At 47.0% G+C, this 16825-nt stretch overlaps 3 long non-coding RNA genes across 3 annotated transcripts; 2 read left to right on the top strand and 1 right to left on the bottom strand.

The window, feature by feature from the left end:
* The first annotated feature begins 3397 nt into the window (after positions 1 to 3397).
* Positions 3398 to 4502, top strand: LOC128077747 (uncharacterized). The gene is made up of 3 exons (XR_008205168.1): positions 3398 to 3462; positions 3813 to 3923; positions 4234 to 4502. It is a non-coding gene; the product is annotated as an uncharacterized LOC128077747 (long non-coding RNA).
* Positions 4503 to 4864: 362 nt separating this feature from the next.
* On the bottom strand, positions 4865 to 11260 carry LOC128083852 (uncharacterized). Its single transcript, XR_008208227.1, has 8 exons — positions 11105 to 11260; positions 10827 to 10933; positions 10481 to 10575; positions 10102 to 10329; positions 8753 to 10016; positions 8296 to 8440; positions 6796 to 6941; positions 4865 to 5729 (listed from the first exon to the last, which is right to left on the bottom strand). It is a non-coding gene; the product is annotated as an uncharacterized LOC128083852 (long non-coding RNA).
* A 1772-nt stretch (positions 11261 to 13032) lies between these two features.
* LOC128082537 (uncharacterized) lies at positions 13033 to 15373 on the top strand. Its single transcript, XR_008207717.1, has 3 exons — positions 13033 to 13241; positions 13334 to 13553; positions 14638 to 15373. It is a non-coding gene; the product is annotated as an uncharacterized LOC128082537 (long non-coding RNA).
* Positions 15374 to 16825: the final 1452 nt, after the last annotated feature.

The raw sequence follows: 16825 nt of genomic DNA on the forward strand, positions 1-16825 counted from the left end.
ACCCTAACCCTAACCCTAACCCTAACCCTAACCCTAACCCTAACCCTAACCCTAACCCTAACCCTAACCCTAACCCTAACCCTAACCCTAACCCTAACCCTAACCCTAACCCTAACCCTAACCCTAACCCTAACCCTAACCCTAACCCTAACCCTAACCCTAACCCTAACCCTAACCCTAACCCTAACCCTAACCCTAACCCTAACCCTAACCCTAACCCTAACCCTAACCCTAACCCTAACCCTAACCCTAACCCTAACCCTAACCCTAACCCTAACCCTAACCCTAACCCTAACCCTAACCCTAACCCTAACCCTAACCCTAACCCTAACCCTAACCCTAACCCTAACCCTAACCCTAACCCTAACCCTAACCCTAACCCTAACCCTAACCCTAACCCTAACCCTAACCCTAACCCTAACCCTAACCCTAACCCTAACCCTAACCCTAACCCTAACCCTAACCCTAACCCTAACCCTAACCCTAACCCTAACCCTAACCCTAACCCTAACCCTAACCCTAACCCTAACCCTAACCCTAACCCTAACCCTAACCCTAACCCTAACCCTAACCCTAACCCTAACCCTAACCCTAACCCTAACCCTAACCCTAACCCTAACCCTAACCCTAACCCTAACCCTAACCCTAACCCTAACCCTAACCCTAACCCTAACCCTAACCCTAACCCTAACCCTAACCCTAACCCTAACCCTAACCCTAACCCTAACCCTAACCCTAACCCTAACCCTAACCCTAACCCTAACCCTAACCCTAACCCTAACCCTAACCCTAACCCTAACCCTAACCCTAACCCTAACCCTAACCCTAACCCTAACCCTAACCCTAACCCTAACCCTAACCCTAACCCTAACCCTAACCCTAACCCTAACCCTAACCCTAACCCTAACCCTAACCCTAACCCTAACCCTAACCCTAACCCTAACCCTAACCCTAACCCTAACCCTAACCCTAACCCTAACCCTAACCCTAACCCTAACCCTAACCCTAACCCTAACCCTAACCCTAACCCTAACCCTAACCCTAACCCTAACCCTAACCCTAACCCTAACCCTAACCCTAACCCTAACCCTAACCCTAACCCTAACCCTAACCCTAACCCTAACCCTAACCCTAACCCTAACCCTAACCCTAACCCTAACCCTAACCCTAACCCTAACCCTAACCCTAACCCTAACCCTAACCCTAACCCTAACCCTAACCCTAACCCTAACCCTAACCCTAACCCTAACCCTAACCCTAACCCTAACCCTAACCCTAACCCTAACCCTAACCCTAACCCTAACCCTAACCCTAACCCTAACCCTAACCCTAACCCTAACCCTAACCCTAACCCTAACCCTAACCCTAACCCTAACCCTAACCCTAACCCTAACCCTAACCCTAACCCTAACCCTAACCCTAACCCTAACCCTAACCCTAACCCTAACCCTAACCCTAACCCTAACCCTAACCCTAACCCTAACCCTAACCCTAAGTCTAAGCCTTAGTCTAAGTCTAAGTCTAATCCCCAGTGTCTAAGTCTAACCCCCAGTGTCTAAGTCTAAGCCTTAGTGTCTAAGTCTAAGTCTAATCCCCAGTGTCTAAGTCTAACCCCCAGTGTCTAAGTCTAAGCCTTAGTGTCTAAGTCTAAGTCTAATCCCCAGTGTCTAAGTCTAATCCCCAGTGTCTAAGTCTAACCCCCAGTGTCTAAGTCTAAGCCTTAGTGTCTAAGTCTAAGTCTAATCCCCAGTGTCTAAGTCTAATCCCCAGTGTCTAAGTCTAACCCCCAGTGTCTAAGTCTAACCCTTAGTGTCTAAGTCTAAGTCTAATCCCCAGTGTCTAAGTCTAACCCCCAGTGTCTAAGTCTAAGCCTTAGTGTCTAAGTCTAAGTCTAATCCCCAGTGTCTAAGTCTAACCCCCAGTGTCTAAGTCTAAGCCTTAGTGTCTAAGTCTAAGTCTAATCCCCAGTGTCTAAGTCTAACCCCCAGTGTCTAAGTCTAAGCCTTAGTGTCTAAGTCTAAGTCTAATCCCCAGTGTCTAAGTCTAACCCCCAGTGTCTAAGTCTAACCCTTAGTGTCTAAGTCTAAGTCTAATCCCCAGTGTCTAAGTCTAACCCCCAGTGTCTAAGTCTAACCCTTAGTGTCTAAGTCTAAGTCTAATCCCCAGTGTCTAAGTCTAACCCCCAGTGTCTAAGTCTAAGCCTTAGTGTCTAAGTCTAAGTCTAATCCCCAGTGTCTAAGTCTAACCCCCAGTGTCTAAGTCTAAGCCTTAGTGTCTAAGTCTAAGTCTAACCCCCAGTGTCTAAGTCTAACCCCCAGTGTCTAAGTCTAAGCCTTAGTGTCTAAGTCTAAGTCTAATCCCCAGTGTCTAAGTCTAACCCCCAGTGTCTAAGTCTAACCCTTAGTGTCTAAGTCTAAGTCTAATCCCCAGTGTCTAAGTCTAACCCCCAGTGTCTAAGTCTAAGCCTTAGTGTCTAAGTCTAAGTCTAACCCCCAGTGTCTAAGTCTAACCCCCAGTGTCTAAGTCTAAGCCTTAGTGTCTAAGTCTAAGTCTAATCCCCAGTGTCTAAGTCTAACCCCCAGTGTCTAAGTCTAAGCCTTAGTGTCTAAGTCTAAGTCTAACCCCCAGTGTCTAAGTCTAACCCCCAGTGTCTAAGTCTAAGCCTTAGTGTCTAAGTCTAAGTCTAATCCCCAGTTTCTAAGTCTAAGTCTAACCCTTAGTGTCTAAGTCTAAGTCTAACCCCCAGTGTCTATGTCTAAGTCTAACCCCCGTCTAAGTCTACCACCCTCCACACCTACCTTTCTCACCTACCTTCCAGTGTCCTTCCAGTCGTTGCCGTGACAAAGCAAGACACACAACATACGTGCATTGTTTAACTGTTTGTTTATTACAGCACTGTTTCCACAAGGCATGACTCATACAATCATATACATACGCGCTATACCAGCAACTACACATTGAGAAGCAAAACATGTAATGAACATGGATCTCTGATTCCAAGACTTAGTTTATAGGCGCAGCATCCACACATTCTGTACATGGCACAACACAGTTTACAGGCGCAACTTAACACATATTGCATACATGGCACGACGCAATTTACAGGCGCAGCACACGCATACGCAGTACACTTTAAGACATGGTTCACATAGATGTCAGACCAACCAGAGAAAGGGTACAAAGCCTCCACACCCCATTAGTGACACCACACTTGTGAGAATGTTGCATACCGCAACCCACCTCAAAAGCAGTGCAGATCTCAGCCCACCCAAACACATTGCAATTCTCAGAACGGCCACAAAGGGGCGCGAGTCTCAGACTGGCCGGGAAGGAACAAAATCGCCTCCGACGGCCCTTGGTTACGGGGTTGGGTTAGCCCTGCCTAGGAGCAAACAAAGCAAGGCTAGCCCAACCCCGTAACCAAGGCAAAGCTAAAGCCAATATGGCTTACATTAATTGAATGTAAAGCTAAAGCCAATTTGGTTGAAGTCAATTGAATGCAAGGCTAAACCCAATTTGGTTGAAGCCAATTGAATGCAAAACCAAAGCCAATTTGGTTCAAGTCAATTGAATGTAAAGCTAAAGCCAATTTGGTTGAAGCCAATTGAATGCACATGCTAAAGCCAATTCGGTTGAGATAAATTGAACGCACATGCTGAAATCAGAGCAACTCTCAAAATGGCCGCAATGGGGCGCGAGTCTCAGACTGGCCGGGAAGGAACAAAATCGCCTCCAACGGCCCTTGGTTACGGGGTTGGGTTAGCCCTGCCTAGGAGCAAACAAAGCAAGGCTAGCCCAACCCCGTAACCAAGGCAAAGCTAAAGCCAATTTGGTTTACATTAATTGAATGTAAAGCTAAAGCCAATTTGGTTGAAGTCAATTGAATGTAAAACTAAAGCCAATTTGGTTTACATTAATTGAATGTAAAGCTAAAGCCATTTGGTTGAAGCCAATTGAATGCAAGGCTAAAGCCAATTTGGTTGAAGTCAATTGAAAGCAAAGCCAAAGCCAATTTGGTTGATGCAAAATGATTGCAAGGCTAAAGCCAATTTGGTTGAGATAAATTGAACGCAGATGCTGAAATCAGAGCAACTCTCAAAATGGCCGCAATGGGGCGCGAGTCTCAGACTGGCCGGGAGGAACAAAATCGCCTCCGACGGCCCTTGGTTACGGGGTTGGGTTAGCCCTGCCTAGGAACAAACAAAGCAAGGCTAGCCCAACCCCGTAACCAAGGCAAAGCTAAAGCCAATTTGGCTTACATTAATTGAATGTAAAGCTAAAGCCAATTTGGATGAAGTCAATCGAATGTAAAGCTAAAGCCAATTTGGTTGAAGCCAATTGAATGCAAGGCTAAAGCCAATTTGGTTGAAGTCAATTGAATGCAAAGCTAAAGTCAATTTGGTTGAAGTCAATTGAATGCAAAGCCAAAGCCAATTTGATTGAAGTCAATTGCATGTAAAGCTAAAGCCAATTTGGTTGATGCAAAATGATTGCAAGGCTAAAGCCAATTTGGTTGAGATAAATTGAACGCAGATGCTGAAATCAGCACAACTCTCAAAATGGCCGCAATGGGGCGCGAGTCTCAGACTGGCCGGGAAGGAACAAAATCGCCTCCGACGGCCCTTGGTTACGGGGTTGGGGTAGCCCTGCCTAGGAACAAACAAAGCAAGGCTAGCCCAACCCCGTAACCAAGGCAAAGCTAAAGCCAATATGGCTTACATTAATTGAACGTAAAGCTAAAGCCAATTTGGATGAAGTCAATCGAATGTAAAGCTAAAGCCAATTTGGTTGAAGCCAATTGAATGCAAGGCTAAAGCCAATTTGGTTGAAGTCAATTGAATGCAAAGCTAAAGTCAATTTGGTTGAAGCCAATTGAATGCAAAGCCAAAGCCAATTTGATTGAAGTCAATTGCATGTAAAGCTAAAGCCAATTTGGTTGATGCAAAATGATTGCAAGGCTAAAGCCAATTTGGTTGAGATAAATTGAACGCAGATGCTGAAATCAGCACAACTCTCAAAATGGCCGCAATGGGGCGCGAGTCTCAGACTGGCCGGGAAGGAACAAAATCGCCTCCGACGGCCCTTGGTTACGGGGTTGGGTTAGCCCTGCCTAGGAGCAAACAAAGCAAGGCTAGCCCAACCCCGTAACCAAGGCAAAGCTAAAGCCAATTTGGCTTATATTAATTGAATGTAAAGCCAAAGCCAATTTGGTTGAAGCCAATTGAATGTAAAACTAAAGCCAATTTGGTTGAAGTCAATTGAATGCAAGGCTAAAGCCAATTTGGTTGAAGTCAATTGAATGTAAAGCTAAAGCCAATTTGGTTGAAGTCAATTGAATGCACATGCTGAAATCAGCACAACTCTCAAAATGGCCACAAAGGGGCAGGAGTCTGAAAATGGCCTGGAAGGAACGCAGATGGCATGAGAAGGAAGCGTTGATTGGCCTGGGAGCAGAAGGGCCCTCAGGAAGGGTGCGGGTGGGTTGGATCGCTGGGCTGAGGCCGATGGGATGAACTGCAATGAGACCGAGCGCCGCATCCCACACGCTGCCTGCGATGACCTTGGTAGGGGCTTGTGGCAGAGTGACGGGAAGATCATGGAAAGGGAACGGAGCGGGGATTCGGGTAACGGTTGACCGAACCGAGCTGGCGGTGAGTGTGGGAGGCCTGGAAAGCCAATGGCGTCGCAGGGGGGAAGTCATCGACTGGAAGCGTCGAAGGCATCTTCACCTGTAATACAGAGACACGCTTTAGAAGGAGGAACGCCGAGACCCAAACGGTGCTCACCGTCAGCCCACCCCCACAAAATGTGGAAGCCAAACACCGCTCTAAGAAAAGGCTTCAGAGTAAGGTTAGGAGTATTTAACAGGAAAGGTGTTAGGGTTAGGTACATCAGGATTAGGGTTAGAGTGACCGTTAGGGAAGGCCAAGGCAAAGGCAGGAGCAAAAGGCAAGGAGAACAGCCGAGGGAACGCCAAAACAGAGGGCAAAGGGATGGGAAAGACATGGAGAACGCCAAAGGTCGCGTCAGAGGTCAGGCCCAAGAAGAAGGCCGCAGAGAACGCCAGAATGGAGACCAAAGAGATCGACGCAGAAGGCCAAAATGGAGGGCGAGGTCCGTGAGAACGCTGCAGGGAAGGCCGATGCAGAAGGTCAAGGGCAATGGCCAAAGAGAATGCGGCACAAAAGGCCAAAACCAAAGGCAAAGAGAATGCTGTAGGAGAAGACAAAACAAGAGGCCAAAGGGAATGGGCAAAGAAGGCCAGGAGCAATGGCCAAAAAGAACATGGAAGGGAACGCCAAAATAGAAGCCAAAGAGAACGCCGCAGGGAACGCCAGAACAGGAGGCCAAAGGAAATGGGGCAAAGAAGGCCGAGGGCAACGGCCAAAGAGAACGCAGCCACGAACGCCAGAACTGAAGGCCAAAATAATGCTGTAGGGAACGCCAGAACGGGAGGGAAAGTGAACGTGGCAAAGAAGGCCAAGGACAAAGGCCAAGGGAATGTGGCACAGATGGCCAAAGCCGAAGGCCAAAGAAAACACAGTGAAGGTGGGCAAGGGCAAACGGCCAAGAGAATGCCACAGGGAACGCCAAAACAGGAGGGCAAGAGAACGCAGCAGGGAAAGCCAAGAGCAAGGAGAACGCTGCAGTGAAAGGCTGGAGGCGAGGAGAACACAGAAAGAAAAGGACAGGCAGCATCCAGGGCACCGTGAAGTGCAGAAATGAGCTCTGTGAACCCTACCTTGTGCCTCGCTAAGTAATGAGTAAACACCGGTGGGTGAGCATCGCCCTTACCTGCTGGGCAGACAATTACCGGCCAGCAAAGCGGGGTTCCGGGCATCCCAGGAAATGCAGATTCCGGTTCCTTGCTGCTGCCTGAAGAGCCGCGCATCTCCGTGCTGTCCTTACAGCGCTCAGGAGCAACGCAACTCTGCTGCCACCTGTGGGACACAACGCAGTAATGAAGGCGCTGCCCCGCATGTGTGGGGCTGCACCCTGAGCACAATGCTGTAATGATGACACAAGGGTTGTAATTAATTATAATTAACGTTAGGGATAGAATTAATGGTATTGATAGGGTTGAAGTTACAGATGGTCTAACATCAGTATTCTGCACTACAATTAGGGTTATTTGACAAAACATGGGGCATTATTTTTACGGCAGCATTCAGGGTAAGAGACATTTTCAACACTGGGTTAAGGGTTTGGTCTACAGATACGCTGCAGGTTAACAAAGTTATCGTTAGAACTCCCATTCAGCTGTGGGTTTAGGTCGAGGGTAACATTAATGCTGCCTCCCAGCTCACGCTAGAGTGCTAAAGGCAAAGGGAAGCAGGACACCCAGGGCAGGCAAAGGAAAGCAGAACTCCCGTGGAAAGCCAAGGTAAATGCAAAGCAAACAGCCAAGCTAAGGCAAGGGCAAAAGCAAAGAGAGCACCGATGGAAAGCCAAGGGGAGGGCAAAGAGACCGCAGCAGGAAAGGCCAAGGGCAACGGCCAAAAGAACGCAGCACAAAATGCCAAAACAGAAGGCCGAGGGAGCACGGCATGGAATGCCCAGGAAAGGGCTAAGAAAACATGGCAGGAAGTGCCAGAACAGGAGGGCAAGAGAACGCTGCCGGGAACGCCAAAATCAAATGGTGAAGAGAATGTGGCTACAGAAAGCCAAGGGCAATGGCCAAGAGAACATAGCATGGGACACAATAACAGGGGGGCAAGGGAATGCCCAGACAAGGGCAAGGGCCAAGAGAACGTGGAAGGAAATGCCAAGGATGATGGCCAAGAGAACACGGCAAGAAACGCCAAAACAGGAGGGCAGGAGAACGCAGCAGGGAACGCCAAAACTGAATGCTGAAGTGAATATGGCAAAGAAAGCCAAGGGCAACGGCCGAGAGAAACCAGCATGGAACACAAAAACAGGAGGACAAGAGGATGCCCAACCAATGGCAACGGCTAAGAGAACATGGAAGGAAATGCCAGAACAGGAGGGCGAGAGAACGCGGCACGGAACGCCAAAACTGAATGCTGAAGTGAACGCGGCAAAGAAAGGCAAGGGCAGCGGCCAAGAGAACGTGGCATGGAACACAAAAACAGGAGGGCAAGAGAATGGAGTAGGGAACAGCAAGGGCAAAGGGAATGAAAACGCTGCAGTGAAAGGCCGGAGACAAGGAGAACACAGAAAGAAAAGGACAGGCAGCATCCAGGGCACCACGAAGTGCAATGAAGAGCTGTGGGAGCACCGTGCTGTGCCATGCTAGGGAATGGGTAAACACTGGTGGGTGTGCATTGCCCTTACCTGCTGGGCAGACAATTACCAGCCAGCAAAGCAGGGTTCCAGGCATTCCAGGAAATGCAGATTCCGGTTCCTTGCTGCTCCCATAAGAGCCACGCATCTCCATGCAGTCCTTATGGCACTCAGGAGCGCCGCAGCCTGCTGCCACCTGTGGGACACAAAGCAGTAATGAAGGCACTGCCCTGCAGATGTGCCTCTTTCACAAACCTGCACTCCTTTCTCTGATCAACGTGGCTGCGCTCTGCGCACGATTCTGCTTACCGGCAAGCACTGAGCTGGGAACAACAGACAAGGAGAAGGCTGAGGTACCCAACAACATCCATCTTCCATCTTCTCTGATAACTGCTCATTATACACCGCCCTCACCTTTGGTTTGGTAGGTGGGGATTCAGGAAGCAATGCCGGTCCCACAGACCCCTCCCTATCCCACACTGTGATGGGAGATCAGGTTCTGGAGCACCTGAGGACCCGAGCATCCAGGAGTCTTTGGGTCCTGATGAGACGAGTCCCAGAGCTCTGAGGGAATTCAGTGCTGCAGTCACCGAGCCACTCTCAGTGGTATTTGAGAAGTCGAGGCAGTCAGGTGAAGTCCCTGGTGAGCAGAAAAAAGGTGACAGCACAGCTGTTACTGCAGATATAAAGTGTGACCCTGGGAACTGCCAACATGTCAGTCTCACCTCTGTGCTGCAAAAAGTCATGGAGCAGATCCTCCTGGAAGGGACTCTGAAGCACGTTCCAGTGCGTCACCACCCTCTGTGTGAAAAGCTTCCTCCTAATAACCAACCTAAACCTCCCCTGTCTCAGCTTAAAACCATTCCCCTTGTCCTATCACGATCCACCCTTGTAAACAGCCATTCCCCTTCCTGCTGTTCCCCCCTTCAAGTACTGTGAGGCTGCAATGAGGTCCCCCCCAAGCCTTCTCTTCTCCAGGCTGAACAAGCCCACTTCCCTCAACCTTTCCTTGTAGGAGAGCTGCTCCAACCATCTGATCATCTCAGTGCCTCCTCTGGACCCGCTCCGTGAGCTCCACGTCCTTCCTGTGCTGGGGGCCCCAGGCCTGGATGCAGCGCTGCAGATGGGGCCTCACAAGAGCAGAGCAGATGGGGACGATCACCTCCCTCTCCCTGCTGGCCGCTCCTCTTTTAATGCAGCCCAGAACACAGCTGGCCTTCCAGGCTGCAAGCCCGCTCTGCTGGCTGACGTCCAGCTTCTCACCCACCAGGATCCTTCTCTGTGGGGCTGCTCTCAAGGTGTTCTTTGCTGAGTTTGCACAAACATCTGGGATTGCCCCTTCATCAGTGACATTGACAGTAGGGTGGAGTGCACCCTAATGACACCGAGCTGTGGGGTGCGGTGACACACCAGAGGGACGGGATGCCATCCAGAGGGACCTCAACAGGCTGAGTAGTGGCACTCAGCAACGCGCCTTCCAGCCCAGAAAGCCAACCGTATGCTGGGCTCCATCCAAAGATGTGCGGTCAGCAGGCGAAGGGAGGTGGTCCTGCCCCTCTGCTCTGTGCTGGGAGGCCTCACCTGGAGGTGCTGTGTGTGGATGTGGATGCCTGCAGTGCAGGACAGACGTGGAGCTGTTGGAGCACATCCAGAGAATGGCCACAGATATGAACCGAGGGATGGAACGCCTTTCCTATGAAGAAAGAGAGCTGGAGCTGCTCAGCCTGCAGAAGTGAAGGCTCCGAGGTGATCTGGTAACAGCCTTTCAACACCTGAAGGGAAGAACAAGGAAAGATTTAGCCTAGATATGAAGAAAATCCTGTACAGTGATGGTGGTGACACAGCAGAACAGATTACCCAGACATGATGGATGCCCTGTCCCTTCCAAGGTGAGGCTGGGTCAGGCTCTGGGCACTGATCTGGCTGTGGATGTTCCTGTTCGTTGTGTGGCAGTTGGACGAGATCACCACCAATGGTACCAAGTACTCCAGCTGGGATAATCCACATCCGTCAGAGCCTCTCTGGGCCAGTCCCAGTATTCAGCAGAGCAGGGGCTTCACTTCATCACGCTGTTGGGAACCAGAGCTGCAGAGCATTGAATGCAGGTCAGGGGGTGGGAGGAAGAAGAATTGGGGTTTGGGTGCCGTACAGATTAGGAAACTGACAGCATCTCCAGACAATTAGGATGGAGATATCTGGGGTGATGCTGAGTACAGCGGTCCAGAAGAGGACAAACCTTGGCTTCCTATAAAGATGAAGACTTATTACACCTAAGGGTGCACAGAATGCCCTTAAACAACTCTGCACGGTTGGAAGCAGTGCATAACAGCCCTGAAATAAAGGAAGAAGAAGAAGTTACTCCATTCCAAAGATGAACACTCAGCCCACACTGCCAAGGAAGTAGTCTCCAGGTACAGATGCTACCCTTATGGCTTCCACCCCTTAAAAGTGGTCAGGATACTATAAAAAAACAAACAAACAAACAAAAAGAACAAAACACACACACAAAACACACAAGGGAAGATTGCAGCCCTGAAATGAAGAAGAAACCACTTACACCCTTCTCAAAGGCCAAAACTCACTCATGCTCCACAGGAGACAGTCTCCAGAGATCAACATTGCCCATACATCTGTCAGCACTTAGATGTGGTCAGGATGCCCCAAAAACCAAAAGGGAAAGGTCACAGCCCTAAAATAAGAAGGAATCACTCATCTTTTCTTAAGGACCAGACCTCACCCCACACTCCCAAGAAGACAGTCTCTAAAGATGGATACCACCTTAAAGGCTACCAGCCCCTAAGTGGAGTCAGGATCCTCCCAAAAACAAGATATTGCAACTCTGGAATAAAGAATCACTCACCCTGTTTCAAGGGTTCACCCCACGCTCTAAAGGAAGCAGTCTCCAGGTGCAGTTGCCGCTCTTTCTGCTGACAGACCTTAAACATGGTCAGGAGCCCTCCAGAAAGTAAAATTACAATCCAGCAATAAAGAAGAAACCAATGACCCCATTCCAAAAGCAAACACTCAGCCCACACCCCAAAGGAAGCAGTCTCCGTGCAGAGTCTCCGTACAGCTTTCTACCTTTAAAAGCAGTTAGGATCCCAAAAACAGAAAGACCAGAGCCCTGCAACAAAGCATCAATCACTCACCCCAATTCCAAAGAGCAGAACTTGCTTCCAATGATCCCAAGGAGGCAGCTCCCAAGCAGAATGCTGCCCTTGCTGTTCCCAGCCCTTAAATATGGGCAGGGAGGGGGTGGAGCCAAGCTCAGCCCTATCCGGTCCCACAGGTAGATTGCTTCCACCTGTGCTGGCAGGGCTGGCCACACCCCTCACCAGGTGCTCAATCACTGCTTCAGACTGTAAACAACAACAAAAAAAGACTAATTACAAGCAGGTGATTGGATCTGCCTGTCCAGCAAGGGGAGTTTGATCAAAGGATGAGCAACAATGGCATGCATATTTTGATTGAAGTCTGTCCTCAAAAGCATTCAGTAAAATTTCTGATAGATAGGGGAGCACAAATTTCAGTACTGATAAAGCACACAAATTTCAGTACTGATACAGCAAGATGCTGAAAAGCTGTGTGTGCAGCCTCGATGGCAGAGTTGAGATCACCGGTGTGATCGGAGCGAGCGCTGTTTGCCAAACTAGTGGGGACAGCTTGTGGCTCTCCAGTGAGAAACGTGTCGCCTACTTTCTTTGTAATTAAAGCCCATTGTGAAAACAATTCAGGATTTGACATAATCAGTGGGTGAATCTGGCACCTGCCTGTATGGCAGTGTGTGGCCTTTTGGGTCAAGTTTCAATCCCAGACTCCAAAGAAACAGGGAGACTGCAGCGTGTGCACTTTACGCAGCCCCTGTGCTCCCTGAAGCAGGGGTCGCTAACATACCACTGTACCCCATTTCTGCTGCAGCATGATGTGTGATTTCTGAACTCATAGCAGGTTTGGAGAAAAGACAAATCGTTTCCAGAACAGACTCCCCACATAACTCGTTGTCATCTGGTTTGGAAACCAGATGGAAGGTGATGATTAACAATCGATTGTCGGTGTCTGAAAGCTTATACAGCCCCGCTAAGAGCTGCTGTCCCAAGCCTTGCTTACTTGGCAAGCAAGTTGGGGTGATGCCATGGAGTGATGCTGGGATGACACTGGGGTGAAGTTGTGGACTGAGCCTGGAGAGTGACGCTGGGGGGTGATGCTGGGGTATTGCGGGTGGGGGGTAGGGGAGGGGGGGGAATTCAGAAAGAGAGAGATACTCGATGGAGACACTGGGGTGACTTAGTGTGATGCTGGGGGGTGACATTGTTGGCACGACTCTGGGAGTGACATTGGGGTGACACTGGAGAGTGATTCTGAAGTGTCATTTTAGTGGCATGGGTTATGTTGGGGCTTTTGGGGGAGGAAGGGTGGGTGACATCAGGGAGTGAACGCTGGATGGTGACGTTGTTGGGGTGTTATATTGGGGACCTAACGGCCCCTGACTGAAGAATGATCCTGGAATTGAATAAGGTATTTTGGCAGTTTTAAGGGAGTTGATATTTGTGGCTGTGGCTGCAAATGTTTTGTAGAGAGAGCTGTCCTTGGTATTTGGTCTTGTTCTTGCGAAGACTTGTTTTGCAAGCTGATGTTCCAGCTGGGCTCTTGTATGGGAACTGCTGAGTCATGGCCTGAACCTCTGATTGATCACCTGAGGCGAGCCATGAGGCAGCCAGAGGAGCACAGGTGAAGGCAATTCTTGCGAAGACTTGTTTTGCAAGCTGATGTTCCAGCTGGGCTCTTGTATGGGAACTGCTGAGTCATGGCCTGAACCTCTGATTGATCACCTGAGGCGAGCCATGAGGCAGCCAGAGGAGCACAGGTGAAGGCAATTCAATTCACCTGTGCTGCCAGAAGGGGGTGGAGCCTGGCTGCCCCCTCCTAGAGCTATTTAAGAGCTGGCTGCCAGGAGGGAAGGATCTTTGCTGGAGATCTGCTCTGCTGGAGTTTTGTGAGTGAGCCCAGGATAGGGGTAAGCCTTCTATTTATTCTCTTTTGTTGTCATAGTCTGCTTTGCCTAACTGTCTTGTTCATTTTGTGATTATAGCATCTTAAAATTCTTTGACTGTAGAGCTCTGTATCACGCACTGGCCATATGGGTACAGCATGCAAGTGGAACAAACCCTACAGACCCTGGGGAGAATGAAAGTGGGAGAAAGAGTGGAAGTGTGCTTTGAAGCAGGGGATGCCCTGCTAGTGATGCTGGTCAAATCCACTGCTGGCATGTTCCTTCTCTCTCCTTTTCGGTGGCTTGCCATCTCTCAAGGGTCAGATAGTAATAGCATACTTGCTTAGGGAGATTCTGCTTCCCACTTAATGGAATCATCTAAAATTTTAGAGTGACACTGGTTATGTTGGAGTGATGTTGGGGTATCAATAGGATAGATGTCAGGGAGTAGCACGATAGGGTGACATCATTGGGAGTGATGTTGGAGTACCACAAGGATTTAACATGAATGACTGATCCTGGGGTGAGAGCGTTGGGGTGACACTGGGGAATGACAATGTTGGAGTGATGCTGAGGGTGGATATTGTGGTGACGGTGAGGGGTGACATCAGGAAGTGACTCCAGGGTGACATTGTTGGGTTGGCACTGGTGGGTGATGTTGGGATGAAAGGGGGTGATGTGAAGGAGTAATGCTGGGGGATTGATGCTGGAGCATCCCTGGGGGGTGACATCAGGGAGTGTTGGTGCTGACATTTGGAATGAAATAATGAGGTTTTGGGAACTCAGTTTGGGGTGAATTAGCAAGGACGTGAACCTGGAGTTTGCTGTGAAATATTGATGGTTTGGGTCTGGAGTATGACGTGAAATGGGCTTTGGAGCTTATTTGGATGGCAGTTGCTCTTTACAGTTGTCACGGAGTTGACTAGATCAATCTATGTCCGTGACAGGGGCGACAGGCCTCTGCCCTCCCCCCCCCCCACCCCAGTCCCACAAAAAATGGGAAGGAAGGAAGGGAGGAAAAAAAAAGCAGCGGCAACAATCTATGGAGGAAAACCTATTTTACTATAATATTGGAATACGAGATAACACAGTATATACAATTTAATTGAAATTGAGATTAATAAATCAGACAAGATGAGAGAGAGAGTTCCTGGGACCGATTCAAACCTGAAAAGCTTGTAACGGCTAGGAAAGCACCTCCAGCACCCACTGCCAGGCAGCAAGAGAGCGCCCCCCCCCACCTGGAAGGGCCAGATCCCGTGACTTCTGTAATGTACAGGGATAGGTACCTGGGATTGGGCATTAACACTTTAATACCCCGTACACGACATGATGTTTTGATGTGGAATACTGAAACCCAAAATAAAAACAAACAAACAGAAAACATAGAACCATGACAACAGTTTCCTTGCAGGAAGAGGATAAAGAAAAGTCTGCTTTCACACAGGAGAGGATATGATATACCTTTAGCTGACTCCCACAGGGGTGTACACATTCTCCCACTATTGCTCAAGCCACCTCAGTGAACTTTGACAGAGTTTCACTGCCTTAGGATGTGTATCCATGTGTAGATGATATTTAATTGCAAGCTCATACTCCGGAAAGGTGGGGGAAGTGGCAGCAGCACTAGATGACTGAGAATTTGAGATACCACCTGCAAACTGTCAGGGACTAAGTAAAGGAGTGAAACTTTAACGCAGCAAAGGCCAGCAAAATTGTGCAGACTTGACTGAACCAAAGCGGAGATATGGGAAACCAGTGTGAACAGAAGCAAAGCTGTGCAAAATCTTACAAAACCACGTGAACTTCATGGAATCTCAGTGAAGACCAGTGATCCTGCAAAGTCTTCAGTGAACCAGGGTGGACTTCTGCAAAGCCCAGTGAAGATCCACAAGCCTGTACAAAAATACTGTGAATCCGCATGGACAGTACAAGGAACCCAAGTGAAAACCCACAACATCGTGCGTCCTTTGGTTTATTCAGGTTTGTTATCTGGCAATGCAGCCCAGCTGGATAAGGCTCTTGTAGACTGGTAGTATTTTCTTCAGGAACACTGAAATCTGAATCAGTGGGACATCGCTTATGATCTATTATCCAACTCTTATCTTCTCCTCCCCTGGTTTCTCATTGCCTGAGCACTTCAGGTTCACAGAAGATGAAAATGAAAAGAAAAAAGGAAAAGTAAAATGGAAAAAAAAAAAAAAAAGGAAAACGGAAACAAAAAAAGGGAATAAAAATGAAAAAAAGGAAAAGGAAAGGAGAAAAGAAAGATGTAGAAAAAGAAAGAAAAAGAAATAGCTAGAATTATTAAAAGGAACATTATTAGAAATAGAAAAAAGAATTTGAAATACAATGAGGACAGGAAAAAGGTGAGGAAAAGACAAAATAATTGGAATTGGGAAAATAAATAGAAAACGAATTGGAAATAGAAGAATTGGAAAAGGCAGAGGAAAAAGAACTGGAATTAGAAAAAGAATAACAAAAATAAAAAGGAAAAAGAAAACCAATTAGGGAAAAAAATATTAGAAAAGGAAAAAAATCAAAAGAATATGACAAAGAATTAGAAAAAGAATTAGGAAATAAGACAAAAAGAGTAAGAAACAGAAAAACAAGAAAAGGGGAGAAGAAAAAGGCGAAGAAAATATTATAAAAATAATTCGAAATAGAAAAGAAAGAAAATAATTAGAATTAGAAAATGAAAGAGAAAAACAATTAGAAAAAGAAAAAACGAAGACAAATTAGGATTAGAATGAGAATTGGAAAAAGAAAAAGATAAGGAACTGAAAAAAATGGGAAATGAGAAAGAATTAGAAAAAAATATTAGAAAAGGAATTGGAAAAGGAACTAGAAAGACAAAAAAAAGTGAAAAAATAAAGGAAAATGAAAAAGTGAGAAAAAAAGTCTAGAAAAAGAATTAGAAATAGAACAATGAAAAATAATAAGAAAAAAGAGAATAATTAGAAAAAATAGAAGAAGAATTAGAAAAATAATTAGAGAGAGGAAAAACAAGAATATGGAAAAGAAGATGAAAAGAAAAGGAATTGGAAAAAGAAAAGGAATTGTATAAAAAGGAATTGAGAAAAGAAAAAATGGAAAAAAATAGATGAAAAATTGGAAAGAGAACTGGAAATGGAAACAGACCTGGAAAAAGAATTGGAAAATGAAAAAGAAGAGAAAGGAAACAAAAGCACTAGAGCAAGAGAATGGATATGAAAAGGAATTAGAAAAGAAAAACCAATGGATAAAGAAAAAGGAGAAGAATTAGAACGATAATTGGAAAAGGAAAAAACTGCAAAAAGAAAAACCTGGAAACAGAAAAAGAGGTGGAAAAAGATTGAGAAAAATAAAATGAATTAGAAAAAGGAAAAATATAAAGAAAAAATAGAAAGATATCAAGTTTTACAATGAAAAGTAGAAAAATATTTAGAATCTGAAAAAAAAAGAAACAATCAAAAAGAACAGAAAAAAATAGAAAATGAATTAGAAAATTAATTTAAAAAAATTAGAAAAAATTGGAAAACGTAAAAGAAAAAACTGAAACAGAAAAATGAAAAGGACATGGAACAGGGAAAAGATGTTCAACAGGGAAAA

Source organism: Tympanuchus pallidicinctus, unplaced genomic scaffold (genome assembly GCF_026119805.1).
Source record: "Tympanuchus pallidicinctus isolate F22 unplaced genomic scaffold, pur_lepc_1.0 scaffold1, whole genome shotgun sequence".
In the NCBI taxonomy this organism is placed as follows: domain Eukaryota; kingdom Metazoa; phylum Chordata; class Aves; order Galliformes; family Phasianidae; genus Tympanuchus; species Tympanuchus pallidicinctus.